The sequence below is a fragment of the Mytilus galloprovincialis genome, chromosome 4 (assembly GCF_965363235.1).
Source record: "Mytilus galloprovincialis chromosome 4, xbMytGall1.hap1.1, whole genome shotgun sequence".
Taxonomy (NCBI): domain Eukaryota; kingdom Metazoa; phylum Mollusca; class Bivalvia; order Mytilida; family Mytilidae; genus Mytilus; species Mytilus galloprovincialis.
This window is the reverse complement of record NC_134841.1, coordinates 58,536,132-58,557,961: the sequence shown is the minus strand read 5'-3', so window position 1 is coordinate 58,557,961 and position 21,830 is coordinate 58,536,132. Positions and strand designations below refer to the sequence as shown.

At 32.3% G+C, this 21,830-nt stretch overlaps 1 long non-coding RNA gene across 1 annotated transcript; it reads left to right on the top strand.

Annotated features, from left to right (window-relative positions):
- Positions 1 to 17,861: 17,861 nt before the first annotated feature.
- LOC143070669 (uncharacterized) lies at positions 17,862 to 21,064 on the top strand. Its single transcript, XR_012976634.1, has 4 exons — positions 17,862 to 18,252; positions 19,459 to 19,539; positions 20,096 to 20,180; positions 20,993 to 21,064. It is a non-coding gene; the product is annotated as an uncharacterized LOC143070669 (long non-coding RNA).
- Positions 21,065 to 21,830: the final 766 nt, after the last annotated feature.

The following is a 21,830-nucleotide window of genomic DNA, read 5'->3' as shown; positions in this document are numbered from 1 at the left end:
CTAGTTGAACGCTTCAAAATTGCCACCCCATGTCAAACACAGCCGACACCCCGCAAGTGGCGTTCTACACGGTGATTCAACCAAAGCATTTCAAATTTTAATTTATTGTTACTGATGACAAATTGAGGTTTAATTTGATATTGACAATTTTAACTTCACCGTTCATCAGTTATGGTCCCTTTGATATTGAAAAATGCCAGGACACAAATAAATGTTAATTGTTCCGTTTTGCTGTCGCTCTGACAGCCTCTTGTTTGTTGGAACATCAGGAATTCTATCCATAGATGAAAGTAGAAAATGGGAATAGTTTCTTGGATTATAAAATGCAAAACTTCAAAAATCTTATTTTTGTGTGTGTCATCTAGGTTATCTAGGTTATCTCGTCTTCATTCTCAGACAAATTCTTGTCTGCCCTTCCATGAAATGGTGAAATAATTTTTAAATGTTTTATTGAACTTTCGAAAATACCCCCAGACAAAAATTTATGTTGAAAAAATCTTAAAGATACAGCAAGTGATGCTTTTAAAAAAGCTAATAGACATTTTTCTTTTAAAGTACAATTTTGAAATCTTCCACTCTTGGGAAATGTTTTTATTTTCAACTGATTAAATTTATATTTTATTATAGGTGTTAATAATATTTTACTACAACCAGTGGAAGAAGCTGTAAAGAAGTTTATTCATTCAACAGTATTTGAACAAAATACAACCAGCACCAAGGAGATGGGGTTACTGGTTGAAATGTATGTTAGGCATCGCTTCCAAAATGACAAACTTCCCCCCAAAACAAACAAGAGATTCTGGCCATCACTTAAAGATCTTCAAAATCACATTGCCTTTGCTCTGAAGAAGCAAGGAACTTCCCCCCAAAACAAACAAGAGATTCTGGCCATCACTTAAAGATCTTCAAAATCACATTCCCTTTACTCTGAAGAAGCAAAGAAATAGTGCACTTGATCAGGTTTGTTCACTTTTGTATCACTCATGCATGACATAATGTCAGAACTCACTCATGCACGACATAATGTCAGAATAGAAACTTTTGTATCACTCATGCACGACATAATGTCAGAACAGAAACTTTTGTATCACTCATCCACGACATAATGTCAGAACAGAAACTTTCGTATCACTGATGCACGACATAATGTCAGAACAGAAACTTTTGTATCACTCATGCAAGACATAATGTCAGAACAGAAACTTTTGTATCACTCATGCACGACATAATGTTAGAACAGAAACTTTTGTATCACTCATGCACGACATAATGTCAGAACAGAAACTTTTGTATCACTCATGCACGACATAATGTCAGAACAGAAACTTTTGTATCACTCATGCACATAATGTCAGAACAGAAACTTTTGTATCACTCATGCACGACATAATGTCAGAACAGAAACTTTTGTATCACTCATGCACGACATAATGTCAGAACAGAAACTTTTGTATCACTCATGCACGACATAATGTCAGAACAGAAACTTTTGTATCACTCATGCACGACATAATGTCAGAACAGAAACTTTTGTATCACTCTTGCACGACATAATGTCAGAACAGAAATGTATTCTTTTCATTATTTTTGTTGTTGTCATTTTGGAGACTGTCAAGCAAGTATATACCATTAACAAAAAAAACCAAGTTGCTAGATAAAAAGTATGATGGTCTCAAATTTTACAATATAAAGTTTCTGCTTCAAGATTTGATTACGAAAAAAATTCTGCATTGAAAACTGAAACATTTCATTGAAATGGTGCTCTGGAGTAAATCTATCAAATTGTCACATAACAGCAATATAAAATGCTTGAAAAACATAGAAAAACCAATTTTTGCTTAAATTTAGTTCTGTTCCTACACCTTGTAACAAGGATTTGTTGATTTAAAGTATTAAAGTCAGCGTATGTTTATATATGTTTCAAATAGATGTGATTGTATAACTTGAATGTTCAATATCACTCTGTGAGCAAAAGTGTAAATATATATCTGGTACTGTAAATTCAGAAATTATTGCAAGGTTTTTATTATTGCAAATAATGCGACAGAGTTGTAAACGCAATAGTTAAAACTCGCATTTTGTAATATTTTAACTGAATTAAGCATGACTTTTCTCAAAATTGTAAAAATTAAAATCGCATTTAAGTTTAAAATGACAAAATCGCAATAATAAATGCACACAATAATTTCTGAATATACAGTATTTGTTTCACTGAAAACACAAAAGAACCAATGAAATGTTAAATTTAATTTTCTACCATTAGGTCATAATGCTACTTTTTAAATTAACAAAGATGAAATCATTGTCACAGATACCATCATATAATCATTGCATTAAAGCAAGGAAAACCTTTATTTGAACATCATAATTAAATTGTAATTTGGCTGCAATATTTTATATGCATTTTTAGTTAACATCTTATTATCCCATAGCCAACAACATCATGTTACTTTATCAAAAAATTGTTAAACAAAGAAGTTCCCTTTGCTGTTTCTAAGCTGAATAAAATGTTTGCAATAAATACTTTTTGTAGGTTATTGTCAAAGTCCTTATAAATAAACAAAAGAGGAGAATGAAGATGATGACTTTTTTTTTTGTGATTAAAGAAGACATTGAGGCAGAAAATGATGGTAGGTGTTGTTTCATGTTTAATGTTTATTTTTTGTATTGTCTTTTTAAAACCCATTACAAAATAAGTTCGTTTCCCGTATTTATCATCATTCCGTAAGATGCATATTCTCATAGAAAATTGGTAAATGGACTTGTCCAAATGTGGAAGACATCAAGTTAAAGTACTTAGTATAAACAAATCATTTGGAATTTTCTTGTTTCAAAGATAATAAAAAAATATTTTCCATTTGGATATAAACAGGAATGCATGACAATCAGTGAACCGAATATTCTCAATTTCCAGTGGACGAGTCTATTACATTTTTAGTCTATTACATTTTTGACACGAGTGTTGAAACTAATTTTCGTTATCAGGTTTTGTGTTTTAAGATCATTATTCATCAAGTTTTCTGAAATTGATAAAGAGCTACATGGATCTGTTTTTTATGGCCCCACAAGGAAGTTGTCGGTTCCGATGCAAAGACCCTGTAAGTGAATCAATATTAACGCCAAAATATGCTATCTTTAATGACCTGACAACAGTATCATAACTATATCCCTTCTTAATAAGTCTATTTAAAGGTTTTGTTAGTTTCTGAGGTGAATACTGACATTTTTGTGCTTTATAAAGAATATTTCCATAAAAAATTGGATGTGAAATACCTGAACGTATAAGAAGTCTGCATGTTGAGCTATATTTACGAATGATGTCATTATACCGGTGTAAAATTTAGTAAATGTTTTGACTAGTTAGTGATATCGAAAACCCTGGTGTAATAATTTTTAAGTATTTCTCTCGTTAAAATCTAAAACATTGTTACATACACGAGCGAATCGTACAAGTTGAGATATATAAACACTGTAAGATGGTGACAAGGGAGCGTCACCATCTGAAAATGGATAATTAACGATAGGAAATGAAAAATCATCTCTTTTATCCTAAATTTTAGTATTAAGCTTTCCGTTAGTGAAATAGATATCAATATCGAGGAAAGGGCAGTGGTCATTGTTAGTATTAGTTAACCAGGATGAGTTACAGATCAAGTTTAAGTTTCGTTTTGCTCCGCAAATTTTGCTGAAATTACGGGCTTTGGACTTTGATAAATTGTTGAAAATCACAGTTATACAGACTTTTTTCTTAACGCTTTCAGATATTAGGATGATTTTTGGCATGTGAGTTAAAGAAGATGAGTTACAGATCAAGTTTAACTTTTGTTCCGCTCTGCTTATTTTTGCTGAAATTAAGGTCTTTGGACTTTGATAAATTGTTGAAAGTCACAGTTATTCAGACTTTTTTTCTAAACGCTTTCAGATATTGGGCTGATTTTTAGTATGTGAGTTACTCATGATGAGTTACAGATCAAGTTTTAGTTTTTTTAAATAAATTCCTGTAAACTAATTTTTGCCAAAATTATGGCTATATATAACTTTGAAAATTGTTGAAAATCATAGTTATACAGACTTTTTTTCTATACGCATCCAGATTTTGAGCTGATTTTTTTATATGTGAGACTACCATCATGTTTGTGTCCAACTTTTTGAGACGGGGCCATTCGTGTTGCTTTGACACATCTATTTTTTTCTCCTTGTTTGTGAAAAGACGATTTAATTTTGTCCATGGACCCCACCCCCACCCCACCCCTTTTTTTGGAAATTATTTATAGACCATGTCATGCGATGTTTATGACAGCTGAACAATAATATTTTATAGAACTTAAATTTAAGAAATGATGACAAAATAGCAAACCATACATATTGTTAGAAAGATAAAATATATTTATTTTGGCATATTTTTCTGTCTTGAAAGATATTTTTTTCATTTTTTTTCTGACCGTCTGACCAGCTTTTTCATGGGGAACATCCATAAATCAACAAATTAAAAAACCCTGGCCTTATCCAACAAATCAAATTTCTAATGTTTTTTTATTGTAAAGGACTTAAATGACTTTGATTTAAATGGTGGGAAAGATGAAGTTAGATTTGGGGACAACTTGCAATCATCATTGTATGGTAACCAACATAGATTCCTATTCGTGCATCAAATTGAACATCAGAAAAGGTTACTGGCAAGATATGGGAATGACATCTCCCAGACATGTGACAGAGTTGTCAAACCACAACTGGAGATTTGGAATTTTTTAGCTGGAGTTTAGGTCTCATAACTGGAGATTTTTTATTGACCTTTTTATTGTCGTACGCAATGTTTTTTTTGTGTGTTGAAACTGCATATCTTCCTTTTTTATTAAAAGAACAATGATACCATACCTTTAGACACCTGTATAGCCATTTTTACTTGATAATAATAGAAGATAAGGGGTTTTCAAATTTTTATTCATCATATATAGTTCAAGATATGTTATAACAAGTTACAATAACAGAACAATATAAAAATTCAAACAATAGTCACTATGTTGAATGTTTCTTATAATGTTTATACTAAAGCACTAAATGAAAAAGTTATTATAAACAATTAATAGTTAAAGCACACTTATTTAAATGTCACAAGAGAACATGATTTTAAATAAACATATAAAGCACATTTTTTACATTAGCAAGAGCACTAATCATTGTTAAACATGAGGTCAACCACAATTTAAGAAAGTGACTGTTTGTATAAGGCACAAGTGGACTTTGCTGCTTTGACTAGTGCAGGTTCTGGTTTATACTGGTGACAGTCTGTTGGCTTGTTGATCTTTACACTAAGTAGACTGTGGGTGGTCTTATCAGCTAGGTTGTCTCTGGGGTCAGACTGGTGCTGAAACTGTTGTTTACCACTTAGTAGCCTCAAGAACTGGTTGAGTGAAGGTGTATCTGGATCAAATGCTTGCAAGTCACACAGAGGAGTAAGCATATACTCAGCAGCTTCATCTTCTAGTTGACTGGTTTCTTGCTGATTATAGTTGAGGAAACTATCAGACAAGCTGATAACTGAAAAAGAAAGATATAATAAGTACTAAGTTTAAACAGTTTAATAATCAATCATAATACAAACAATAAATGTTGTGCTATGTAATATTATATCTTCTCTATAAGCTTTATACAGTTTAGTATCATTGACATATACCCCACAACGGATCAATTTTATGTTTGTAATTTGCACTCACTCATCTTTGGACAGTTTTGACTTACTAGACTAACAAAAAACTCACCTTCATTTGGAGATAACTTGTCTTTGCTGAGTGGATTCAGAAAACTGATGCCTTGGAGAATCTTGTCTTGAGAATGGGAACTTCTTTATGATGGTTTCAGTCATACTGCAGTAGAATTCTGACTGTACTGAAATAGAAATAAAACATTTATTAAAATGTACAAAACTTGATATTCACCTAAAGCAAGTATACTCTGTGTGAATTGAAATTGAAACTAATGAACAATTTCTTCTGATGGGATTATTTTCTCTTCAAAATATGTATTCTCTGTAGACTATCTCAAGAACATATACCCCAGATTATTTTTTATTTGTTAACACATAATAAACATACCTGAAAAAGTTGTTGACTGTCAGTGGTGCTAGGTCATCATTGTCACTAAGGAACTCTCTGACTTTCATACCAACTGCAATTCTGGTGTTGTAGTGTTGGTTGTCTTTACACCTGAAGTCTACCTTTGTGGTGTCTGACTGTGCTGTGATGGTCCTTGTAGTGACAAATTTACCCATCATCTTGCTGAGAAGTCGTACCATTTCTGTGTGAAAGTAACCAATCATGGACTGACCAGCCTACAAATTAAAATATTTATTAATATCAATTGACAAAAAGGAAACATTCAGAAGTTGTACGGCTCTGAGACCACCATTGTCGTCCCTTGATTTTCGTTGTTCACAAATATAGTCCCTAGTGTTGACAGTGGGTTACTTGCCATTAATTTTTATACCCCTTCCAAATTTATTTCTCCATGTTTAATGCCTCAAATTGCAAGTAGGGGGGTGAAATTACACTGTAAAAAAATTTGGGTCCAGAATTTTAAAGGAAAGTAGTGATTTGGTCCAGCTGAAAAAGGTTTAAAATTAGCACTTTGGAAGCTGTCAAAAGATTTCAAGACGCCCTGAACATAAAATTGTCCATATTTTGAGTTAGAGATGATGAAGTTTTCTATAATTTTGATACAATTTGTCCCAAAAGTAGTACAACACACTGTAAAAGTTTCTTTGAGAAAGCGCTGGTGGGATTTTTTTTTATTTTCATTTATGTTCTAAAAGAAATGCACTACGAAATAATTGTGGTCTCGGACCTACTGACTTGGAATAGTTTATATATATTGAAATATTGTATAGACATCTGTAAACTGTTGAAGACTATATGTTGACTTATATTGTATAGACATCTGTAAACTGTTGAAGACTGTATGTTGACTTATATTGTATAGACATCTGTAAACTGTTGAAGACTGTATGTTGACATATATTTGTCTCTGGGTTGCTGTCTCATTGCATTATACCTCACATCTCTTTTTTTAATATATTCAAATTATGCCTTAAAATTATTATAAAAATAAAATACCTGAAACATCACATTGAAGTCATTCAGGACAGACATGACAAATCCAGGAAGGCAAAGTACAACCCCATCTGGTCACTGGTGAAGTGCTACATACATCTGTTGATTTGACCTGGCTTCTCACACTCTGCATGGCTCTGAAAGTAACTCTTTAAAGCTGGCTATTTCTGTAGAGTATGATGAACACACCTCTCTAAAGACAACCACCTGGTACTGCAGTGCTTGATGATCTTCATTGGGTCAGTCTCTGTGAACTCTTGGAACTGCTTGTAATTCTCTCGTCTAGTTGAATTGAAATATAAAATTTAAAAAAAAAAAAGAATTATGAATACCATTGTGTTAGTTTAATATCTGATTAAATAAAATTATTACATTTGTCTTATTCAAAATGGCAATCATGTCACATTATTTAATTTAATATATTATTGTTCATTTTTAAAACTAGCACACTGACACATGTATTTTTAATATTTTAAAATCGTATCAGACTGTAATATGCCTTCTTGATGTCTCTTAATTATTTTTGTACATGGGTTGCTGTCTCACTGATATATACCCACATTATTTTAATAATCTTTAAAAGATGTAAAAAATGTACTTACATGAACACCTGATTTAGGCAGTTGAATATTGATGAGCTGGTTCCAATATTGCAGGTTGGGATGCCAAAGAACTGTGTGGACACTTTGTGTAAAGTCTGATTGTATACAAGTACAAGGGTGTTGAGCTTCTTGTTGTCAAGTCTGTCAATTGACTCATCTATCATTACTGTGAATTTCTAACTACGACACATGTCATTTACTTTACTGTCCCACTGGCAGTGTGGTGCTAAAGCTTGTGTGATGATGTGGGTTGTCTTGGTCCTCTTACAGGCAAAACTCTGTGCAGTTAAGAGTCTGGAAACTCAGCCTTGATTAGGTCACTAATGTGGTCAGCCATCAGGAATGCATAGTTGGCGAAAAGTACTTCAGTATTATAAGCAACATTGTCAACTTTGGTACCACTACTAAACATACTACTAACAGAAGGTGTTGAGCTGATGGAGTTGTGGTCTTTCTGAAGGTTATCTGTCTCCATATGTTTGGTCAGGTCATTACGGCCACCGTAGCATATTTTGAAGTCAACTTTGCATGAAGTGGAGTATGCATGGTCTGTACCCTTGGCACTGGCCTTGCACCATTTGAGTTCAGATTTCCAGGTTCTCCTTGATGGATGCAATGATAGAACCACCAAATATTCCCTTCCTTTGTATTTTTTATGTGTACCAACTAATATAAACTACATGGTAGTGGCAAGTTTCATCATAGAAACTGAGGATAGTCGGTCAATAAAGGAGGCACTGTCTATTTTGAAGGAGTGGAATCCAAGCTGGGAACCCAAATTTTTCATGAATGATGATGCTGAAGAGGAAATTGGAGCTCTTGAAAGCCACTTTCCATCTAAAAAAAAATTGCAAACAGCTTTAAATATGAAAGAACATTGTAGCACTTTCATCAATCTGCACTAATCTAGCTTTAACATTTAAAAAAATAATACCTGGAAATATGCTTTCAAGAGCTCTATGGTAAGGTAGTTGTCGCTTTGACACCTTCCCCATTTCAAAGCGACAACTACCTGACCATAGAGCAGACAACAGCCGAAGGTCACCAATGGCTTTTCAATGAAGCGAGAAACTCTGGCACCCGGAGGCGTTCTTCAGCTGGCCCCTTAACAAATATGCATACTAGTTCAGTGATAATGGACGTCATACTAAAATTCAATTATACACAAGAAACCAAAATTAAAAATCATTCCAGACTAACAAAGGCCATAGGCTCCTGAATTGGGACAGGCGCCTATACCTCTAGCCAATGTAGAAAAACAAACTCACAACTATATGCACAGTAAAACTCTGTTTAAGAGAATTCAGTTTAAGATGTATAGTTGAAACCATGCGTACACAGCAGAATTGGTAATACATGATTAAAGTGGTTATGGTTGAACGTTTGTTTAATATAGTTAAATGATTTGATTTTTGTTTTACTACATTCAATGGAATTTTAACTGATTTGGAAGAACTAAAATAGACAAGATATATGTGCTGGTTATATTCTAGAAGATTGTAAGATATGTAAAACAGATGATTATTACAATGAGGGTGAACATCCCATTGTGAAAATGCATTTGTAGAAATTGTAAAAAACATGTTTTTTATTTTTATTTTTTCTTATTATTTTAGAATCCTTTGTCTTCCTCTGTGACTTCCATACACAGCAGTCCTGGGATTGTTGGTTGTCAACAAGTCACAATGGTGTTGTGCAGTACAAATCAAGCATTCTTGAAATGTTTAGAAACATCGCTTTGTCAATGACAGAAGAAGAATATGTAACTGCAACAGATGCTCTTCAGGTACATTAAATGCCCCAACTACAATTACAGATCAGGATTTTATTTTTTAGTCTGTGCATTTATCATTACTTCCTTTTCATGTTACAGTTTTTGTTCATGGTAGTTTTTGATGAAGTCAATCAACTTGAAGCTTAGTTCAACAGTTCCATATGATACAACGTTTTTTATTATGATGTGAAATAAGGTCTTTGACCCTAAATTTATGTTCCACTGAACATAGAAATGGATCCTGCAGTCTGAGCAGCAGCATAGTGGACACATTTTTGTGAACACATGAAAGTCAGTCTAGCTAGATTACATCACTGATTTTACTGTAAGCACATAACTCAGTATACATTTAAAACATTTTATTTACATAAATGACAGGTTTTTTTTAGCATTATTCAAAATATAATGGTACGCTGCTAATGATTCAAATATTATCAGCAAACTGTAAAAAGAGAAACTGAATACTTTTTACTAAAGAAATATTCATATTCTACATAGGCCAACAGAATCTTGAAAGAGAGCAAAGGACTAAGGACTTGGTTTGAAAGGACATGGCTCAGAAAAGATAAGGTACCTCTATTTTAAATGGTTGAAAGGTTTGGAATCATATCATAGATATGCATGGAGGTAGAAAATTGTTGGATCATTGAAAGGGGAGATAATCAAAATAAAGCATGATTTCAGATAGATAATCATGCAAAATTAGAGAAAAGATGATGCATGCATATGCACAAACTTTTCTTCAGCTAAAATACTTTCAGTAGGCCCATAGATATTTGTTATGAAAATTAAAAAAAGGGTAATGTTCTTGTTTAAAAGATATTTACAGCACAAATCTGATAAGATATGGATATGTATGGGAAAATTTTTCTAAGATTTTAGTACTCTAGACACATTTTTGTTTCTTCCTGTTTATTATTCCTGGTGAACTGAACATGAAAGAGATTATTTAAAGGGTCTTTAAAAGCATCTAAGCCAGTAAAACCATTGAAATCTATAAAACTTGCATGATTTTTAGAAGGAATGTGTATACATGTATGTTGTTCATTTGAAGAGTCCAACTGAAGTAGGTATATCCATTTTGTGAGCCTGCTCACATTCCTCTGGTTGATTAATTTGTGATTTTCAATGTAGTAACACACATTAATTTATCATTTTTATTTCAGCGATGGGTTAAAGCATATAGACAAGAAGTATTCAATGTGTTAGTAAACACCAACATTGGTGTATAAAGGCAGAAGAAAGCCTTAAAGAATGTGTACATGGATATGAAGAAGACAAAATCCTTGAGTCAGCTTCTGTCAACAATCCTGACCAAGTTCCTGTCTGATTCTTATATCAAGTATGTAAAGTACCTATGTTAGGATGTTCATTTGGAGAGTAAAGGGACTGTATGTTTAATATTTGTTTTAGGCACTTTTAAGCACACCAGGGTTATTTCATGTTCGCCAGTTTTATTTTTAATGGAAGTTGATGTGCCAAAGAAATCAAGTTTCATGGATAAATGACAGCTATTGTCAATTAAGATTTTCCAGTACACCCTCACACTCCTGTTCCAAACTTGCAAATTCAGTGTTCGATTGCAAGCAATTACAGTTGATGAAGTACTTTTAAAACTTGCCCACTGAAGAAATGTAATGCTGTATAATGAAATTTCAGTGTTTATTATAATTAATATTATAAAAAAATCTGACTCCATTCTTTTTATCAGTTTTTGTGATTTTTCTTGTCATTTCATATTAATGTTATGGAGAAAAATTGTGATCTAATACTTGCTCAGTTACAGTGGAATGTATCTTAGGTAATTGCAAAACTCTAAATTTATAACACATTCAGCATGCATTTTGTCCTAATTACATTAGATGTATGTTTCATTATAAAACGACGTTATTCTGATTGGCTAACTGCACACCATGTGTTATTTCTAAAGCAATTGCATTACTCAATAAAACTTATCATTCATGATTATACGAGGTCCCACAATAAAGTGCACAGGTGAATTAAATAAAAAAATGATAAAATTCATGTTTTCATGATCCTAGCTAAAAAATGTAATTATAAGTATTGAATGCTTCTTTTTGTAACTTTATAGGGTTGTAAAAGCGTTGACCGTGCACACATTTTTAGACTGAAGTGCTTCCCAATTCATACAAAATGTATTTCGGTCAACGCTTTTACACCCCAACTTACAAAAAGAAGCATTCAATTCATAAATAATATAATTTATTCTCAAGTTTTATAAATTTATGATTAACATTACTAATACTTCCTTGTATTTTCTGTTCATGTATGTAGAGTCTGATGGTAAGTTATTTCTTTCATAAAACACTTTGTGCTGGAATGTGTGTATTGTAATCTGTAGTTCATCATAGCAACTTGATTAGCAACCAAATTATCTTTTATAAAACTTCTACTCTACTTAGAAATAACGGTCCTGTTCATATCTAAATTCAAAATGCAACTTTTATTTCATGCAATTATAACCCTGTGGCATTAATAAAAACATCGCAATGATTTCTGAATTAAAAATATTTCATTTTTTTGTAATCTTAATTTAAACAAGGTACATACAACTGAACTTCGAAAGGTGTTCATTTATCTTTCTTAGGATGCTTTTCTTTCTTACTATTATTTAGATGCACAATCAATGGCATTTTTGGTTTTTAAATGTTTTACAGCAACATCTATAATCTTACTTTCTAGAACATTCTTATAGCTTTGCTTATCACATGAATGCTTATAGTTGCATACTATATAATTTCACTCCACTTTCTTAAACATTTCCATACTCTATATAATCAATCACTTTAAATTCATCACTATAATGATTTATCAACTTAACATAGTTTAGATATTTATCTAGAAACCATAACAAGTGAAATATGCATGTCTAAATATCTGTCATGGGATAATACAATTTATTGTCAGGCTTTTTAAAGAACATAAGGCATTATTACAATCAATATGAATTATACCATCACTCGTGATGGTTATCATTATTCAACAAAGTTTGATGAAATTTGGTTATAGAAATGCTGATGGCCTGAGATTACACAGTTACTTGGTAGTGCATTTCTTTTAAACAATAAATTAAAATTTAAAAAATCGCACCTGCTCTTTCTCGAAATTTTTTTTACTATGTAATGTACTACTAGTGGGACAAATAATATCAAAGTTATAGAAACTTCTAACAGCTCTAACTCAAAATATTAACAAATCTGTGTGAAGGGGGTCAAGAATTCAATTTGACAGCTTCAGACGTATACTAAAATTTGAACCAAATCACTACTTATCAGAAAGATTCAGCACCCAAATTTTTTCAACATGTAATTTTATCCCACTACTTAATATTTTATGCATCAAATATCAAGAATCTAATTGCGAAGGAGTTTAAAAAAAATTTGCAAGTTATACACTGTTCACTCTGGGGACTATACACCTATTCTCAGAATAAGTGTCCACGCTTGTGAAATCCTTGTCGCTGATGCCCGAGGGGAGTATTACAGCATATATCTGTCAATTATTGTGATTTTTATACGAAGATATATATAATTTAATGATTTCAATCAATTTATTTGACTTGCCTACATTAGTTCAGTAAAATTTTAGTGTCGAAAGTACGCTAATTTCACCAAAAATGCATGTCGCCAGGCATAGGGCTATAATGAAACAACTGCCAAATAAAAACCAATCTATAGTTCTGAACAATGTAAAGTGTTTTCTTGTAGCATATTAACGTTACAACAAAGTGAAAAAAACAGTTCTCATTCAAATATATACATTTTTTCAATACACCTTTTTTTCTGATGTCGCCGAAAACTATGTAATCTACGTTGTTAAGCTTAAAATTTATACAATTTTACTACATATAGTATTTAACGAATGTTAACTAGACCAAACTTATTTTAAAAGTATTGCTGTTAAACATATGTACAAACTTTGTCTTGAAATTCATTGAAATATTTTTTTTTACATTTTATGAAACCGAAAACGAGCGTTGCTATAAGCTTGTAAGTTACGTTATAGCGATTACTAACATAAGTATGTGAATTAATGCTTATTGTTTGCCTTAAAAGGTACACCTTATTGTAAAGACCAATTAAATACCCGGTGTTTTAGATTTGAGGCTTTAGAACTTGCTGAAAAATTGAAAATAGATGGTGGTTGTAATTTACGTTTTGTAAATTACGTTACCTGCTATACAATATGACAATAAAACGCGACGTTAGTACGGAAATTTTGACGTTATTCTACCGCCAGTGGTTCTTTGTTTTCATATTTCGTCTGACGTCATATAAGGAAAGCGTCATTTGACCTTCAAGGTTTTTCAAAATATATGAATGTGGAATACTCAGCTTAAATTCAGGTAAGGAGTTTATATTGTCTTTCGTTGTGATTCAAGATTATATATAAAGTTAAATGCATATTTATCAAACCTTTTGTGATGCATTCATTAGAGGCTATAAGCATTTACAGCATGTATTTTCAATTTAAAAACACTAGAAAAATTGGTAATTTACGTGATCAGTAGTGTCCGAATGTTATGACTACAAATAAGGTACAAAGAAGTTAGCATCCCAAAAATTTATAAAAATAGACATAATTGTTCATGAATTTTGCAAACTTATTCCATTGTGTATCCAGATGTGTAAATATATTGCATATTTGCTCCTTTGAATCCCTGATAACGTAGCTTACTTATGGCTACAGAAAGGCTTATAATTTATAACATTTCTTTTGCTGTGTCAAGTCAAACATGTTTTGAAAGCATGTAAACAACAGCAAGGGTGTTTATCGTTATTTTAACGGCTTCATTGCTATTTAATTTCCAAGTATCCTCTCATTTAACGTGTGCAAAATGTTATAACGTAGACTACACAACTTGATAACGTAGATTACGCATTCTTATTAAGAGTATATCAAAGAATTTCTACCATCATTTCAGATAGCTGGCTTTATAATGCTGTAGTTAATTTGTGTTCTGTTGATTTAATCAAATTTTATTTTATTTTCAGAAATGGGAAAATCAAAGGCTGAAATTCAGAAAGCCTATAGAGAGCGAAAAAAACAGAAAGAAGGAGAAGCTTATCTTAAAAAAGAAAGAGAAAGAGTCAAAGGATACTATGTGCCAATAGAAGAAAAGCCACAAAGAAAGGCAAATGAAAGGCGTAAAAAGGTTCGTGAATGGGTTCGACAACATAGGCTAAAGAAAAAGAATCTTACCAAAACAGTAGCTAATAATTTGGAGCAAACCAAAACAGTAGCTAATAACTTGGAGCAATGTTCAGAAATATCATCATCATCAGATGTCACATCTACAGTTAACATTGTGACTGAACAATTGATAGTTAAGTTACCGTCACTGGCTACAAAGAAAAGAACCAGAACTAGAGTAAATCGTGCCAACGCCAAACATAGAAGAACAATAGCAGACCTGACAGACAAAAATGAACTACTCAATAGAAAAATTAGGACCGTATCAAAGCGATATCAGAGATTAATAAACAGGGAAAAGAAAACACAAACTATCATAAGAAATCCTACTACATCATCCTCCTCCAGAAATAGCCCTTCTACATCAACATCAATTGCTCTGACACCTAGAAAAAGAACTATACAAGAAATCAGAGAAGAGGGTCTGACACCACATAAGGTTCCAAAAAAGATCCAGGAAAAACTACTCTTTGCAAATGTTATAACAGAAGAGATAGGGGCTGCTTAGAAATCAAATGGGTTGAAGGGAAAACACGTTTTGAAGAAAATTGTTAACGGAGAAATAATCAAGAAGTACAAGATGAAGAAAATGTTAGGCATCAAATCCGGAATAAGACGTCATCACTTCAAGGCCACAGTGTGTTCCAACAAATTGCTCTCTTTTCCTTTATTGAGGAAGCGTGTAGAATCAAGAGAAATACTTCGTGGAGACGTCGTCACATTCTTAGAAAGAGACGATAATAGCAGAATGATGCCTGGCAAAAACGATAAAAAGAAAACTGAAACCGGTCATATACAAAAAAGAGTTCTTAACGACAGCATGTTATTTTTGCATCTCAAATTCAAAACTGAGTCACCGAAGAAAATTTCACTTGCTACCTTCTGTCGTTTGAGACCAAAGCATATATGCCTGACCAAACATTTAAGTAGAAATAAATGCCTCTGCCAAAAGCACCAAAACATGGCGTTAGCCCTTAAGAACATGAAAACGTCAGGTGCCAACGTAACCATCAATCCCGATGAATTTGTAAGGCAGCTAAAAGACAAGCCACTCCCAGAGATACTCTCAGAAATTCGAAATGAAAATGTCAGGTATGAACAGTGGAAAAAGGTTGAGATGGCAGATGGCAAAAAAAGAACAAAAATTGTTGAGAGAGAGGAAACAAGGGACAGCTTCATTTCAATTGTACATACTCAAGTTCGTGATTTTCAAGAACACGTGTCAAGAGTTCGACTTCAATACCAAGCCTTAAACAATCTGAAAGAAAATTTACCGTGTGAAAATGTAATTTTTTGCGGCCAAGTCAAGGAAGGAATACTGGAAATCCTTTGTATAAATGGCCAAACCCAGAAGACAAAATATGGTTACAGGTCACAGACATATTGTGTAACATTAGAGAGCCCAATAAAGTTGGACGGAGTGGTCGAAGCTTTGAAATTGATCCTCAGGACTATAGAAATGCCTGTAGTTTGTTACAGTTAAGATCTAATACTTAAACAGATGCTTAAAAACTGAAAATCAAGAAAGAACATTCTTTTTTTATAAAGTGTAATTTACGTTATATTTGTAAAACATTTACAGTTTAATGATAAAACACCCAAAATGTTGTTACAATATTTCTTTTTTCATACATTTTGAAAGAATTCAGGAAGAAGGATGAAACAATCCTGATTATGAGAGAATTTTTCTTTGTAAGATACGTTACAGTTTTGTGTAATTTACGTTATTGTTTCATTGTTGGCAATCCAAGTTTGTTATGAAAACATTTTAAAAAGATGTGTAGTAATTATTTTTTCATCAGATGAGAGGCAATACACAACATGTAGAGTGTTTGCATACACTGAGCATGTTTTTTAATACTGAAAATGTAAGCTGTCATATTATTGTCATGTTTTATACCAAATTTTTATCAGTTTATATTTCGATCCAATGTTTTTTTTTAATAGGAATTTTGAGGAGAAACTTTTACAGTTATTTGACTGTATTATTATCAGTTTATTTAGCCATTGAAAACTATTCAAATTTACAAAATATGTTTGAACTATTCATTTGAATCTATGCATAAGTACCTGAAACGTAGATTACAGCATACTCTATACCCATATTTTGGCATTGTATTTTCTTTTTTATTTCTATTGGTTGAGATCTGCCGTTTTGCATTTTGATTTGTTGTATGCTTATGTTTGAAATAAAATATAAATATTGATGTTTGTTACAACTTTTTGAATTAGAAATTATTTTCCAACCGTGGACACTTATTCTGAGAATAGGTGTATAACTATGCCCTTGGACCTGGTGTATGATATGTTGATTCTTAAGTAATTTCAGGTTGTTCTATGTTTTGAGATTGTTTAATGAAAGATTGTTTTTCTTTCAACAGTATTGTTATATTGTTATTGACCATCATTCTATGTGATAATTTATTTGTTTGTGAAAAAGTTAATTTTATTTAAAAATGATTGTACAAATGTAGTAATTGTAAACAACTTCAGTTTTTTCTAAAGTATACATTTCTCAAAAATATTCATTCTCTCTTTTTCTAGATATTTACATTTAAATGCAGCAGCCTCTGCATTGGCTAGAGGGTATGGTGAGGACATACCAGATTTACTGAAGAATCGTCCTAGAAAATTTATTGATCACTGCTTTCTGAGATAGGAGCAAATATTCCAAGCAGTGACATTGATGAGATTTCAGACGGCAACTTTCTTGTAAAAAGTCAAAATGAACATATTTGGTTCAATTCATTCTACCAGATTCTGATATGCCCCATTGTGATTGTATGGCTTGGAAGCAATCAATCACATCTTGTATGTAAACATATCATGCAGGGGCCGATCCAGCCATTTTGAAAAGGGGGGGGTTCCTAACCCAGGACAAAGGGGGGTTCCTATTACATGTCCCCATTCAAATGCATTGATCGTCCAAAAAAAAGAGGGGGTTCCAACCCCCGGAACCCCCCCTCTGGATCCGCGCCTGTCATGGCTGTATTTAGTAACACTGAGTTTGGTTGGAATAAGCTCCCAGAAGTAAATAGGGACAATCCTATACTTAACATGGGCATTGACAACATAATCTACAGTCAAAATGTGTCTGTTCTACTATATATATATATAGCTAGTAGATACCATGCAAGATAATAATTCAATTCCACAAGAAGATAGGCAAGATCAGGAAGAATAAGTTGATCATTCTCCCATTCTTAACCTTCCTATGTCTTTGGCTGCAGAACTAAATGGCAGCGATCAAGGATTGGAAATTTTTGTCAAGTTATTAGAGAATGGGTTAATCACTGTGCTGACAGTTCAATCTTAGATACGGTAGAGGAGGATCTGACAGCACTATAACAATCAAAACCTCTACACCAAAGGATGGTCATTTCATAATTGACTCTAATTCCCATGACCAAAATTGCTAGAGGAAATATGTCAAAAGGTAAACTGAAGAAATTGCCGTCAAAAACTAAAAAAAGAAAGGCCAGCGGCTGTGTAGGTGTATGGGCTGAGAAGACCAGGAGAATGCAAACCAGGAGTGGAGTGGAACAGTTGTGCACTGGTTTGTATTTTTTTCTTGGAAAATAGTTCTGATATAACAATTGAATATTAGACATACAAACTTTTGGTATTTGCCTAAGGTAGTTGCATTGTATACAACCATCATGGATTACACAGTGGCAGAACACAATGGGAACTTCATTTTCATGGTTCATTGGTCAATTTTAAGTTATCCTAGATTATTTTGGTTTTTAGTTACTATAAGCAATAGGTCAACTTTATTTAATGCATGGAATGATTTTAAAGCGTGCATGTACATCTGGCAGGGTTGACCTGAAAGGGCTTCATTTTCCTGGCTAACAGGTCATTATAAAATATTCATGGTTTCATGTTCTTTTTAGCTAACCAGGGCCCGAAGGGCCCCATGTGAGCTTATGCCATCACTTGGTGTCCGTCGTCGTCGATAGTCTGTCCTCGTCGTCTGTCGTCGTTAACTATTTCAAAAATGTTCTCTTCTGAAACTATTGGGCCAAATACCTTCAAACTTTAACTGAAAGTTCCTTAGAGTATCTAATTTATAAATTGTATCTGAAGTTTTGATCCATCGACAAACATGGCCACCATGGCTAAAAATATAACATAGGGGTCAAATGCAGTTTTTGGCTTAAATATATCTCAAAAAACTAAAGCTTTTAGAGCAAATCCGACAAGGGGTAAAATTGTTCAATTGGTCAAAATTTATTGGCCTTGAAATCATCAGACGATTGGAACAACCCTTTGTTGGGTTGCTGCCACTGAATTGGTAGTTTAAAGGAAATTTTGCAGGTTTTTGTTATTATCTTGAATATTATTATAGATATAAACTGTAAACAGCAATAATGTTCAGCAAAGAAAGATCTACAAAAAGTCAATAATGTTCAGCAAAGAAAGATCTACAAAAAGTCAATAAGACCATCATTGTCAATTGACCCCTTAAGGAGTTAATTAGTGCCCTTTAAAGACAATTTTACATATTTTGTTCATCAATTTTGCTAACATTTAAAAAATTTCTCCTCTGAAATACAGGTGAGAGATTCAGGCTCTTTAGAACCTCTTGTTTATTTATACTATAAGCAATCCATGCAGATAGATGTTTAATTATTGAATATTTTTCCCTTGATTACTTCCACAAATTTAAGTTAGATATTTTCAGAAGAACAAGAAAATGAAAGCCTTAATTTTATTACATTTTGCCATAAATGACTATTATTAATGAATTCCTTTTCAGACCATGTAAATAGCCAAGAACAGGAAGGAGAAGTGATAGATTATATTCAAAATATTTGTCAAACATAACAGTCAGATCAAGGTACTATACTGTAAAAACTTAAAAGAAGGGAGGTTCATGGAAAAAAACCTTCACAAATGCTCTACACAAACACAGACACCCATCAGACATAGAAATTACCTTAATTGTCCTGGTATTTTAGCCCTCATTATTGCCTGAGACAAAAGTAATCATGAATATAATGCCTACCCAGATTAAAACTACAATGAAGTTGTCAGCTTGCATCAATTATTTCTTAATTTTGTTTCTGTTCTATAACTGAAGTTAGCATTAACCAAATGTTTTGATATTGGTACACATCACTTATTTGAACAACAAAACACTTCTCAATTTTGAATTTGATTGTGTCCATGCATTGTTCTCGTGTTATGGCCATTGATGTTTTATATATGCAAGCAGGAGTAGGATATGTGTCTCATAGAAACATCCTTTTTCTATATAATAGAAATAATTGTTTGTGAAAATATTCTCTTTCATTAAAATTCAAAGTACATTATTATAAATGAATGCTAGACCTTCTTTACCATCATTGTTATTTATGTTTGATTGTATTGAGTATTTATTAATATCTTGTTAGAACAAGACCAGGAAGCAGATGACAAAAATAGTGTGTGTAATAAAGAAGGGGGCAGGAGTCACTTCACATCTTCATTTTGTGCAAGGTATGTGAAACATATCATTTAAATTTAGCTTGAACCAGATTACTGGCTTTTGATCAATCTCACAAAATTGATCTATCTAGCTATAGTTAGGGAATTTTTGTTCATGAAGTGGATGTTATCAACATATATTCATGTTAGATATTCATATTTTGTTTGACTTATAATAGCAAATTAACACAAATTAATATTCCTGTTACATTGTACTCATGTACTTCCAAAACTATATCGAAAATAAAAAAATCGTAAATCTAGTATTTACAAATACTATTACTGGTATTCCAATGATTTTTTTTTATATATTTACAAAATAAGTGACAATGTCAGTATATTACTTATATTTGTACAGCACGTATAATGTAATACTTGATGATGATGTACAATGAAACATATGTTAGACAATTCTTTAATCTATAATAAACCATTGTAACAGAAGGAAAAGGACAAGGACAGTATTTCTTTATTTACAATATTTTATATATAATTTTGTCTTGATGGACAATATTTCATGGGGGACATTATTTTATGTAACATATAAACATAGGGACAAAATTTGTAGGCCTTAGACATTATATGAAATTTTCATTTCACTTTGAATAATGAACTATAAACAGAATGCAACAACCAACAATTCATTATTGTGTGTTTCAGTCCAACTTCCCATATGTATTTTTATTTCTGTAATGGCTACACTTATATTTATTTATTATATTTGAAGAACAAGATGACATATCAAAATTCAATTCATTTTCACAAATCATTCCATGCCCATGGAACCTTAGTTTATAACACCATTGCAATATTTCTTTATGTAGACCTACAAACAGATGTCACCTGTGTGAACCAGTTTGAAGATAAAAATTTATTTGTCTTAGAAAAATTTAAAGGTATGGATATTTTCTTTTTCTTAAATTACCTTCATGTAAAGAACACCTAAGGTAATCACAATTAGTTGTTAATGATCATAACAAACTCAGCTAACTGGTAACCAGGCCTGTTTCAGTGTTGTGTTTTAATATTGTCATATGTAAAATCAAGGAACTTATATAAAAATGAAGATGTGGTATGATTGCCAATGAGACAACTATCCACAAAAGATCAAAATGACACAGACATTAACAACTATAGGTCACAGTACGGCCTTCAACAATGAGCAAAGCCCATACCGCATAGTCAGCTATAATAGGCCCCGATAAGACAATGTAAAACAATACAAACGAGAATTTTCTTTGGTCTAAGAGCATCATAACCCCAAATGGTAAAAAGAAACTGACAGCATTTTAAGTAGAAATTATTCTTTTTTAAGCCAATCAATTGTTTAAGGTTTATAGAACCTTTAATTTAGGAGATGGGTCAAGATCTTTAATTAATTCTTCATAGGTGGTAATGGTTATGTTTTCCTCCGTTGCTCAGTCCATATCATTTACTAGAATATGTATGGTGGCTCATATCGAAGCTGATACTGGTTAAATTTTCAGGGTGACAAGTGAAATTACTTATTTCACAAATTGCTGGACCCTAGAAGATGATAAAAAATGTCATTCTCCTCATGAAATAATCCCCAAATTCTTAACATAAAATTCATTAAATAAATAATTTATTTAAGGTCAATTCTACTTATTTCTTTACTCATCACATCAGCTCTATTAAACA